Source organism: Spermophilus citellus (genome assembly GCF_964194105.1).
Source record: "Spermophilus citellus genome assembly, chromosome: 12".
In the NCBI taxonomy this organism is placed as follows: Eukaryota; Metazoa; Chordata; class Mammalia; order Rodentia; family Sciuridae; genus Spermophilus; species Spermophilus citellus.
In genome coordinates, this window is record NC_138198.1 from 38,580,667 (window position 1) to 38,592,581 (window position 11,915).

Genomic DNA, 11,915 nt, shown 5'->3' on the forward strand with positions numbered 1-11,915 from the left:
TCAGATCTAGTTTTTGAATGCATGAAAAGGCAGAGAAGGCTAAGAACTGACAGAACTCCTCGCAGGCCAGAGGTAAGTGAACACAGCTTTCTGCTTCATGCACAGGGCTTTCTAGACTACTCAAAAATAAAAGCCCCACAATTTATTAGCATTATTTTTCATTCGGAACCACCTTGAAGGCTGGAAATGTACAGCTCAGCGGAAGAGAGCTTGCCTGGCGTGCGCAGCCCCGTGGGATCCATTCCCAACACCGGAAACCAAAGTTGAAGGGTAGGAACGTGAAAAGCCACCACAAGGAAGAGCAGTCCCGGCAACCACCAGAGAACCAAGCAGGCCCACCTCTGCAGGCAGTGCTGGGGACAAACACCCTGCAGAACTCTGCCTGCAGTCACTCAGTCCCCGACTGGCCCTGGTGACTGTCAAGGATGCACCAGGCCTGACACCCAGGAAGTAGGATGTAAGAGAGGATCGTGAAGGTGACGCTCATATCACTGCTTTCAGTTAACTATGCTTCAAATGACACCCAAGAAAAGTTGAGAGGAAAAGAAAAAAGGTATACTTTACTTTTTGGCCATTGAAATATTCACCTCCAAAAAGGATTAACTCATCTTTCTCAGGGTGAGCGGACAGGGAGGCATTTAACCTGCAATAGACATGAAGCAGAGATGAGCACACAACGCCATGCTAGGCCAGGCTCCTTTCCATGAGCATGCTTTACCAGAGACAGCAGGCCCTGGGGCCATCCTGAGGCCATCAGCCAGATACCAAGTTCATGCACCTGAAGAGCCCTGGTCTGGGCCACCTCACTCAGAACTGGCTGAAAACATGAGCAGGCAGGCAGAAGCTCAGACCTCTGACCACGCTGCCTCTGCCAGACCTGCCCTGTTGGGGGTCTAGCCCCTTAAATCATAATCGAAGCTGCTCCTAAAGCCCAGTATGTCCCAGGGGCCTTCTGCCAAGAAAATGTCAATAACTCTCTATTTCCTGCATACACAGGACAAAATAATAGCCATTGGGGAAGCTGCACACACATTCTGACTACTTCAGTAGAAAGCAGGACAAGAGGCCATGGCTGTGGCAGAATGCCCTGCTCTCAGCATCCTTGACAGTGGAGTCCCCAGGTGGGTCCACACTACTCATTCCAGAAGCTGCTTCTCAAAGGGAAAGCCATTTCAAAGTCAAGCAACTGGGGAAATCTGAAACCTCTATTTTTCTCTTGGAGATTTATTATGCACAGAAAGATTTCACAGTCTGGGAAATTTCCCAGTAAAGAGACCAGCATTAAAACAGTGCAGCTGCAAGGGAACAGTCTGGCATCCCTCAGAAGCTAAATCCAGAGCTACGTCATGAATCGGCAGCCCCCCAGGTGGAAACTCCAGGGGACAGCTGCAGCCATGTCCACCACAGCACTGCTCACAAGCATCCACCAGCACAAGGTAGATAAGGCCAAGCCCCAATGCCAACATGGTGTGGTGCCAGCATCTGAACAGCCTCCACATCCCAGGAGACGACGCGAGCAGGGCAGCAGGACAGGGAGCCATATTGTACAGGGCAGGATGTGATACTTGGCCATGCAGATGGCTGCACAGCACTGTGAATGCGAGTTACGCCACAGAACTGAAGAAAAGGTTAAAACGGCAAACTGTCACACACACAACCACAATGACACGTTTTTAGAAAAGAACAATGCTTCCCACCCACCCCCAGTTTTGTTTTGTTTAGTTTTCTCTTTTAACATGTCTTAGTTTTCTGTGGCAAAGTATCTAACACAAGAATCTGTATGAGGCCTAAAGCAGAAAGTAGCAACAAGGCCCCACTGTACCCAGGCACCACCTAGGCACAGGCAGCAAGAGGCACAGACACCAGTGAGTGCAGCGTCCTTGGCCCTAGGCCACACCTGGGCCACACTCAGGGCCATGCTTCTTAGGAACCTGTAACTGTCAAGGGTTCCTAATGATACACAGCTGAGAGGAGGGAGGTCAGAAGTTATGAAGGCTACCAAACAAGGTCTTCATCTCACCATATGATCCAACACCAGCTCCCTCTGCCTGGCAGGCAAGCCCAGCTGGCACAGGGACAGCCAGCACTTTATATACTTGGCATTTAATCTGACTTTTGGGACAAGCTTTTTCTTTAGAAAAAGTTCTAATACATCATCAAAACTAATAATAATAACAACCCATGTTCCAAGTAGCTTTCCTCAGGAGCACCAGTACCCACAAAGAAGCCTTAAAAATATCCAATCTGCTTCAACCACTCAAATGAAAATGTCCATCTACCAAAGAAAACATACCAACTAAAGGAAAAATAAAACCCAGTCCCCAGCAGAATGAACTAAACAATAACAGGACGTGTGCCTGGGGCTGCTCCACCACCAGCACTCTGCTCAGGGGCTCACTGCACCCTGCCACCAGCCCAAGGGCCCAGGGATGCAGGCACAGAGCCAGTCCTGACTTTGCTGAGGCAAAGACCGCACAGCAGAGCCAACTTCCTGAAGGCTGGCCCAGGCTGACACGCCACCAGGCAGGACCTACAAGCTGCATCTCATTCTGAGGACTGAAGCAAACATTTCTCAAGTGAACAAAACAAGCCTAGGTTACATGTTTGGCAATTACACGTTTCCCTACTCTGAAGGCTGCATCATCTTCTCATGAGGATGCTGGGCCTCCCTAGGTTAGGAACTAAAGAGCTTGATGCACTCAATGTCCTGTCTCTGCTCTGTGAGTAACCAACAGAGAAGCAGAGGGTCCTAGACAGAAGCCGAAAATAATCAGCACTCAGAAATTAGGAGGAAGCAGCCAGAGGGAAACCAATGCCTGCTCATTTCAGCCCACACCAACTCTATCCATGGGTGTCTGAAGTCCTGCAAGAGACCTGAGATTTCCTTCACCATTAATACGCTCACTTAAAATGGCAATGTATATCTAATAAGCTTCATGTGAGAACTTAACGGCAGCAGAACAAACACCTGTGATGTTTTAAAACACTTTTAAAAACCTTCAGAGCCAAACAATAGCTTGGGGGGGTGATACTCACCCATGGGTGCCACCAACTATAGTGCCTTCAAACCCACTCTAAGAGGAGCAGCCGTGTTGAGCCATACCCCCAGGCCCCTACAGGACAGCAGAGCTCACAGCCTGTCCCCAGCTTTGCAGAGGCAAGTGACCCACAGCAAGTGCTCATGGGAAATGTTCAGAGTGTTCAATCATTCCTGAGAACATGTATCCATGTCAAGTCACTTTTCAACTTAGGGAAGAGAGGGAAACAGAACTAGAAGGCAGGGAAGCCTGCCCGCTTACCGTGGAGAGGGCGGGGAACACGGTGTCTCGGTGACCTGGGTCTTCCTGGCATCCAGTGTCTGGAAATGGGCTATCAGGGCTTCCAGGTCTTCCTAGGGCACACAAGCAGCCAACATGAGACTCTTTCTAGAACCTGCCATGGAGCCAAAAGCCTGGCCAGCTTTCCTCCAAGGTCACTGGATCAGACTGGTCCAGTCACATCTATGAATCACAACCTGCTCTCCCTGGGTTTGAAATGCACAGGGCCGAACACATTCAGAAAACACAGGGCTGGGGACACAGCCCAGTGGTGGAGCACTTGCCCACCTTAACTTCAGCACCCAGGCCCAGGGTGCTCCCGCCTGCCCCCTGTTTGACAACAGTACCTGGTCTTTGTCTTGATCTTGTCTGTCCTGTTCACACCCCCACCTACCCCCATGATAAAATATGAGCTCCAACAGAGAAGCATTAGAGTCAGGTTGGGACAGGGCCTGCATAGAGGCTCAGAGACCCCTACTGACAGCTGTGGCCGCAGACCTAAAGCTGAGGTGCTGATGCACTGGCATAGCTGGGCAGCTCTGGAGGCCAGTCTTCCGCCCTGCCCAGCCTTCACTCCCTGTAGGCACCAAGTACACCCCACCCCCACAGCTGGTGCAAGGCCAGTCATCTGGAAAGCGGCCTGCAGTCTCCTCTCAAACGCACTCCCTCACCTTGTTCGCACTGAGACCTGGGATCTGACCCTTTCATTCCTCCCACGCGCACACCTTGTTCCCACATTCTGCAGAGCTGGAAGTTCAGATGTCCTTCTAGCACTTAAGACACTTTCAGAGCAACCTCCCTCTTACCAACCCAACGCTGGCCTCTGCACACAGCTCCATGGGCCTCAAAAGTTACCCAAACCCCTTTCCTCAGCACAGGTCAGATAAACAGCAACTTTTAAAAAGTCCACTAAGCACAAGGAGGACACAGGAAGCTGACACAGGACAGCGATCAATGACCTAGTTAACGAAGTGTGCCTTGTTCTCTGGATCACGTCAGCTCAGATTCTTTCTAAGGGACAGCCCAGGAAAGTGAGCACTGCCGAGGCCCACCCTGCCCAGCACACTTTAGGGAGCGTCTTCAATCTCCAGCACCCAAGAAGGTCACACAGATCCCTTAAAATCCAAGCCAATCTCACTCAACCTTCTTAACCTGCAGGCTTTCTCTGTTCAGGGAAAACACAATCTTTGAAAGCAGAAACAGTCTCAGACCAGGAGTGTAGCTCAGAGGTATGCCCTGCCCAGAGCGCAAACTAGAGACAGTTCTTGAGGTCAAGGAATGCACAGAGATTTTTCCAAGTTATGGCCCTGAGGCTGCTCTGATGCAAGGGTCTGTCTTTCCTGCCACCTCCATCTGTCAACTGTCCACTCAGTCTCTCAGCTCTGTTCTCCCTGGGAGCTCCTTTCTGCGCAGTCCCTGTTGTCTCCAAGGCTAGTCTTTTTTTTTTTTTTTTTTTTTTTTTTAAGAGAGAGTGAGAGAGAGAGGGAGGGAGGGAGAGAGAGAGAGAGAATTTTTAATATTTATTTTTTAGTTCTCGGCAGACACAACATCTTTGTTGGTATGTGGTGCTGAGGATCAAACCCGGGCGGCACGCATGCCAGGCGAGCGCGCTACCGCTTGAGCCACATCCCCAGCCCCTCCAAGGCTAGTCTTACTGAACCTCCACCTTTCTGAGCAGTGTCTTTAAAGCATTTCCACACAGTGCTGAGAATCAAAAAGGCAGCAAAACAACCTGAAAAGGGTAGGAAAATTTCAGAAATCTGCCTAAACCTCTTAGTCCTGAACGATCTATGGCTATAACATCTTTGCAACCCAGACACCTAGCACAATACCAAGCAGGGAAGTTTACTGAATAAGGTAAAACAAAGGAAACAGATGTCACAGAAACCAAGGAAATCCAAAGTTTCAAGAAGTGGGTAGCTGATCACACCATTTAAGAGGAATCAAGTAACAGGAGGACCAAAGCCACCCTTCTGGGTTTGAGATGAGGTAAACTTTTTTTGCCAGGACTAATTATTAGAGAGATGCAGGCAGGTCAAAGTGAGACCAATTAAGAGTTCAATTAAGAGCTGGCTGACTAATGATGGTAAGACAGGAAGACGCTGTGCACTACTATTTGGGAGCCTGGCTATGGTGGAGACAGGGAGGGTGGTAACTAGAAGAGCACACAGGGAAGTACACACAGGGAGTGTAGGGAATTTTTGGCAGAGAGCCCAAATACTTGCAGGGTGGTCATTTTGATGCCCTTTTAAAAACTACTCCCATCTACAAACCACTCAACCTCAGCATTGTCAAGAGGCCATCTTCTAGGTCTGGTTGACTGCAGTACTGATGATATCACTGGATCTGCTTGGAGAATAGGCTACAGGCCCAATTTGGGGGTTAGAGCCCTTAAAGCTAAACCCAGCCTTTCACAAATGTCACATATGAAAGGACTTCTAAGTTGGGAAGGCCAGGCAGGGGTGTAACCAGCTGTCTTTACCTGGTCAGACACCCTCTGGCACCTGGAGCCCAGTGGGAAGCTCCGTCTGTCTCCCTCCCATGCTTCATGTACAGGTCTCTCTACTGAGTGAGCCGTCACTAGAGTCCACCCCAGAGGAATGCCTGGCACTGGGGCTCTTCTACCTGAATCTGGCTTCTAGTTAATGAGATGCTTGCTCCTAATCTTTTTAGTAGGTTTTTTCCTAACAAAAGGACAGGACATTCTGGAACATAAAGATAGGAATGGGAGGCAGCTGGAGAGCCATTTTGCAAGTAAGAAGAAAAGTGAAGTGTCTCCACTGAGGTCCACCATCTATTCCTACCATGGAATATCCAGGCTTGAAGACGACCAGCAAGCTGAGGCAGGACAGAAGAGACAGCTCTAGGTGGACAAGTGACTTACTTTTCCTACCCGCCACAGTGAGCATGATCGATGCGGAGCTGCAGCAGCGCTCAGGCCCACCACTCCCCCAGATTCATCTTCCAGCAGTGCCCACAGAGGCCTTGAGCTGGGGTGCCACCCAGGTGCGCCCCATCTGGACGACCAGGGAACTCCCACTGCCTATGGCCTTTCTGGTGTCAGTAAGCACACTGAGTGGGCCCCAGGGGCTATCAATGACTTCCAAACTTCTGAGAGGGCTGTTTCTTAAGGTCACCTGGAGGGGACTGTAATAAGGCATGTAAAAGCTGGGGGTTTTGTTTCTTTTTCAGCCAATAACTTACCCCAGTTTGCTTCTGCCCTGTCTCTATTATTAAATACCTTCAAGGCCTCATTAACCAGAGTAGCGACAGGAGTTTGATGTCCCTGTTCTAATTTTTGCAATTTTCTCCTAATATCTGGGGCTGATTGAGAGATTGAAGCCATGACTATCAGGGTCTCTCTCTCTGCTGAGTCAGAGGGAGAGTGTATTTTCTGAAACCTTCTGTCAGCCTGTTTAAGAATGCAGCTAGGATGAGGGTTGTGGCTCAGTGGCAGAGTGCTTGCCTCACATGTGTGAGGCACTGGGTTCAATCCTCAGCACCACACAAGTAAATAAAGTATTGTGTCCATCTACAACTAAAAAGGAAAAAAAAAAAAAAAAAGAATGCAACTGGACTCCGTCACAATTCACAGGTTTAACCGTGTATCGCTTCCTGCCCTCTGCAAAGCGGGTGACAGAGTGCTCTGTCTACTCCCTATGGACAGCAAAGCTGTAACACCTAGGATGGCATCGCTGCCTGCCTTGCATACGCTGCCACCTGGGGGATGATACATACCCATCAGCCATGCCTATTCCTTAGCATCTAATTCTAGCCTCCCACCTGCAGGGCAACAATGAGCCAGGTCTACCATCACATCTCGCCAGGTAAGCCGAGATGAATTAGCTTTATGAATTCATCCCAGAATCTTTCCTCACATAATCCAAATCTGTTAGGAAAAGGACAGACTCGCCACTGAGACTTCCTTCTCCATTAGGTACTTCTCTCAGAGTATAAACCCCATTAGCTGGTCCTAATTTTGTCCAAGAATAAAGTCTCCCAGGAAAGGTCAGGGCTGGTTTCTCAGGGTGGAGTGGAGGGGCAGGAGGGGACTGGTGCCACTAAGGAGATGGCAATGGAAGGAAGGCATCAGAGGGGCAGAAAGGGCAGAGGACCCTGAATTCAGCCTTGATGGGAAAGGACCTGTGAGAGCAGGTTGTTGAGAGTTTGTTTATGACCAAGAGGTCCTAGTCCTGGTGGTGCCACCCAGTTTTGAAAAATAAATAGAATTCCTCTCCCTAGAGAAAGAAAAGGTGAGGGCTCTCAAACTCCCCTGCTTCCTAAATGCCAGGGGACTCAAACCCCCCTTTTCACGTGGGCCTGCCAACTACTTTGGGGGACCAGACCTGTGTTCTAGTTAGCAGCTGCCAGGGTGTTTAGACCTGATAAGAGCCTCCTGTGTCAGGGATGCTGACTCCCAGTACCACAGAGGCCTCTGCACACCTGTGCCCTGATGTGAACAGGGACTGAAAAATAGAATAAGACACAAAGAGAGAAAAGAGAGAAAGCGGGAGAGTAGGGAAGTGAAGAAAACAGATGGAGAGCTATGCCTGCAAGATCAGGAGGGGAGGGGAAGCCCTGCCTGCAAGAAGAAACAAAGTGACTAGGGAAAACTGAGGGCAGATCTCCTGTCAAAGCAACTACTCTGGAAAAAAGACCTGGGCGGCCACACTGTCACAGTAATATTGCATTAGGGAGTTCCATGTTCCTCTCACAGTGTCCTACCAGATACCAAAATGATGCCCAGAGGTAGACACTGGGATCTTTTGGAATCCTTTTTTTTTTTTTTTTTTTTTAAGGTACGTGGTACTCAGGGTAGCTCTGCCATTGAGCGACATCCCTAGCTTTTCTATTTGTTCCTAAGTCAGTCTTACTAAGTTGCCCAGGCTGGCCTCAAACTCAGGATCCTCATGTCTTAGCCTCCTAAGCAGCTGGGATTATAGGTGTGCACCACCACACCTGGCTGGAACTGGGATCTGTTGATGTGACGACCAGAAGTCAATCTGAGTCAGGTGGGAAAGCACACAGGTGACTGGGGGCTGCAGGCAATTTTGGGGCTACCATTTAGGAGAGGAGACTGAGCTCCAACAAGATGACGTCAGGTTGGCTCTCTGAACAAGAGAGGTTTCACTGGTGATTTGCAAGGGTGGGAATGGTAATCGCACTCAACTCAGGTGTTTTTGCCCTGTGCTAAAGACATGAGAACACACACAGGGCACCCTGACATCAACAATGCAAAGCTGATACTGGCGGAGGGTGGCTCACACCAAGCCTCCTGGGCCTGCTGTCAGGGCAGGATCGAAGGCCGGCTGCACCTTTGCCCTCTCTCTGGTGGTCCCTGTCTCCATTTGAGACACTAAAACTATCATTATGATTCAGTCACAGCTTATTTGCCCACCTTTGTGGCAAAGAACAACTCAGATAACATCCTCCCCACCCTTTCTTTGACAAGTACTACTACCATGACCATTCTCAAGCCCGTCTTCCTGGGGAGAAGGAAGTTTTTCCACAAGAAGTTCTCAGATATGACTGAGAGCTAAGCATTCACTTTCCTGGATACAAATTAGAATCCAAAGGTGGCTCCACCCCAATCTATGCCCACCAGCAGGCCATGGAAGCACCCATGGTTCTGCTCCTATGTGGCAGTTATCTGCAGCCATCCAAGGACCACCACGTCCCTGACAAAATATACTGTATTCTATACTCAAGACATTTTACTGAACAAATGGAAGTTTATAGAAGACCTGGAGGAAGAAGGGACTATTGGAAGATGAAGAAGGAATGGGCTGCAAAGAGGGCAATGGGTGGGATAGGGAGTAGCCCTGGTGTGCAGCTGGCACTGTGCCCCACAGACCAAGGCCACCCATGTTAGTAACCCAATCACAGTGGGACAAAGGAGTCCCACTGTGCCTCTTGTTGGGAGTCAGGCTTTGTCCGGATTTCCCAGACATAGGAAAATGTGTACAGCTGGGAGGGGCAGTGTCACCAATCATAAGGACAGGGTGGGGCATCTCCCACCATCCCCAGTTCTCCAGCAGCCCCACCACATGCCTGCATGCTGAACCCTCACCAGCAGCACTTGTTCCTACTACTTTGGCAGCACCTCTTAGCCACCAGGGTGGTTACCACCAGGGGCTGGGTGGTACAGATAGTGTAGTCAGTGAGTCTCTCCAGGTGATGATGATAAGCTGTAAGACGAAAAGAGCCAATCACGAGGAATGTGACTCAGGTAGAGGTGAGGGAAAAAAAAAAAAAACATAATCAGGAAGAACATGGTGCAATTGAGACATCAAAATAAAGGTGGTATGGCTGAAGGAGTTAGCCTGGGGAGGGAGTTGGAGAAGTGTCAGAGGCCAGGACAGAGAGAAGCTATCAGCCAGGTGGTCAGGCATGTGGGCTCCGTGGCAGAATTCCCAGCTTCCTCCAAGACTTCCCTGCCTTCTCGAAGATCTACAGGACTGTGAAATGATGGGACATCACTCCCATAACGAGGTGTTATATGGCACAACTAACTTGAAGACAGGGAGATCATCCTCTGTGGGGTTGGCCTGATCATCTGACCAGTGACCCCAAGGGTTTGTTTTGAGAATGAATCTAGACTGCGTGGAAGGTCCGAGGGAAGCGCTCTCTGTGGAAGACACTGGTATCAACATCTAAGTCCCAGCACAACTGGGAGATGCAAAATGTATAAAGATGAGGTTCTGAGTACCAAGCACTGCTTTCAGAGGTCACACAGATGAACTGACTATACCACAACCCTAGGCAGGAAAGTCCTGCTCCTCTGAGGCTGTCCAGCTAGTAGCAGTGGAGAGACCCAACCCAGACCTGCATAGCCTGTGCACCTAATTGGTCAGGAACCTTAGGTTATTAGAGCTTAAAGCCATTTGAAAGGAAAAGACCAACCCATTATGTGACAAATGAGCAAATGGAGAGATGAGCATCTTAAGGAGAAAGGTGTGAGGGAGTGGCCAAGAGCTCCGGACTGGATTGGGAGTATCTGGTCAAATCCCAGCTCTCCACCACTTCATGGGCGTGTGACCTGTTGTCTCCGGCTTCCCAACTGTCCAGGGGAAGAGCCGGCGGTGCTACCTAACTCAGGCAGCTGTGAGGGCGAAAGCCCAGAGAACCCAGTCCTGCCATGCCACAAACGCGCGCCACACCGCGGCCGTGACCACCACCTCAGTGAGGGAGGCCTAGAGCATAGGTCAACAGAAAGCACCAAGTCTACCCCACGGACAGCACTGCGGTCCCCGGGTGAGGGGAGGGAGGACAGGGAAACAGGGCAGTGAGCGGCCGTCCACTCGGCGGGAGGCCCGACATTTCCGGAGGCTGCTCCGGTTACTTGGCCCCACACGCTCGCTCTTGGGCGCTGGTGCAGGACTACCTGCCCCTCAGGAGAAGGAGAGGCCCAGGCCCTCCGCTCCCCAGGCTCGGTCCGCTCACCTCCTCCTTCCGCGAGCGCTTGGACGCCTTCTTCTCCATCTTGGCGGCCGTCTTCTCCGCGCCGCGCCCCTTCTTCTCCTTCTTGCCCATGGCGCGGCGGCCACGGAAACCAGCACACCAGGAAGGAGCGCGGCCGGCCGGAAGCGGGGCTCCGCGCGCACGGTTGGCGTCACTTCCGGTGGGTCGCCCGCTTCCGGCGCGGGGCTGCACCGTGAGCTCGGGGCGGGGCGCCGTCGTCCGCCAGGGTCCGAGACCCTGCGCGAGGGTTCCTCGGGCCCCGCAGACTGGCGCCGCCGGAGTGGGCGACCCTCCTCGCCCCGCGGGCCGGGCCTTGGGCTGCCGCGCTCCTCGGGGACCGGGCCGTCTCGCTGGCCGCGCGGGGCTGGCGCTGTCGCCCTGAGGCCGGACGGTGGTCGAGGCCGAGAAGCTGATCAGCCCCCAGCGCTGGGAACCTTCTAGGGTGTGAGCCCGAGGAGGTCGGGAATGGCGGTGGGAAGAGTCGAGTTCCACCTAGGTGTCGTCTTTGGGCTGTAATCAAGGAAATGGGGCGACTTAAGGACAAGGACACGCAAGACAGTTGGCAAAGGGAAAGCGCGAATCAGGGAATTACCTGGTTTCTTCCTTTGTGCGTGAGCTGCCAAAGGACTCAGCAAGCCCTGGATCCGGTCGGCCACTTAACACTGAAGAGCCAAGAAAGGGCGGTGAAACCCGGTTCTTCAAGAGGAATGTGAGATTTGGGAAAACGATAGGAAGAAAGGGGGAGCTGGATTAAGGCTTCCAGACTCCACGAGTGATGTGGGGCGCTGCAGAGAACTCACAAAACCTGACCTCAGCCGCAGATATAATCCCTAAAATGAACTACCGAAGACCTAAGTCCTGACCATTGCCTGGGGGAATAACAGTACATGCCCTCTAGGGTGCTGTGACTTGGAGAACACACCTAATCCTGGGTCACCTCAAGGCAATGCACTTGAAGCAAATTAGCCCTTCAGTTACAGCATGTCTGTTGGCAATGCATTACAGTGGTCCCCTCTTAATAGCTGCAAAAAGAAGAGTGTAGTCTGTATTGAAGATTTATAAGGGTCTGGATGATGCAGGGTTTAGTACTTTTATTAATTGAAAGAATCTTGAAGCTAAATTGGAAGACTCTTGGAT

General features: G+C 51.1%; 1 pseudogene across 1 annotated transcript in view; it reads right to left on the reverse strand.

Moving 5' to 3' along the window:
- LOC308631682 (kelch domain-containing protein 4-like) overlaps positions 1 to 10,867 on the reverse strand; it is a 41,927-nt pseudogene extending 31,060 nt beyond the window's left edge. The window contains exons 1-3 of the transcript XR_014024314.1: positions 10,761 to 10,867; positions 3,300 to 3,391; positions 565 to 643 (exon numbers count right to left, since the gene is read on the reverse strand). The product of XR_014024314.1 is annotated as a kelch domain-containing protein 4-like (transcript). The remainder of the gene's footprint in view (positions 1 to 564; positions 644 to 3,299; positions 3,392 to 10,760) is intronic.
- Between the last annotated feature and the right edge of the window lie 1,048 nt (positions 10,868 to 11,915).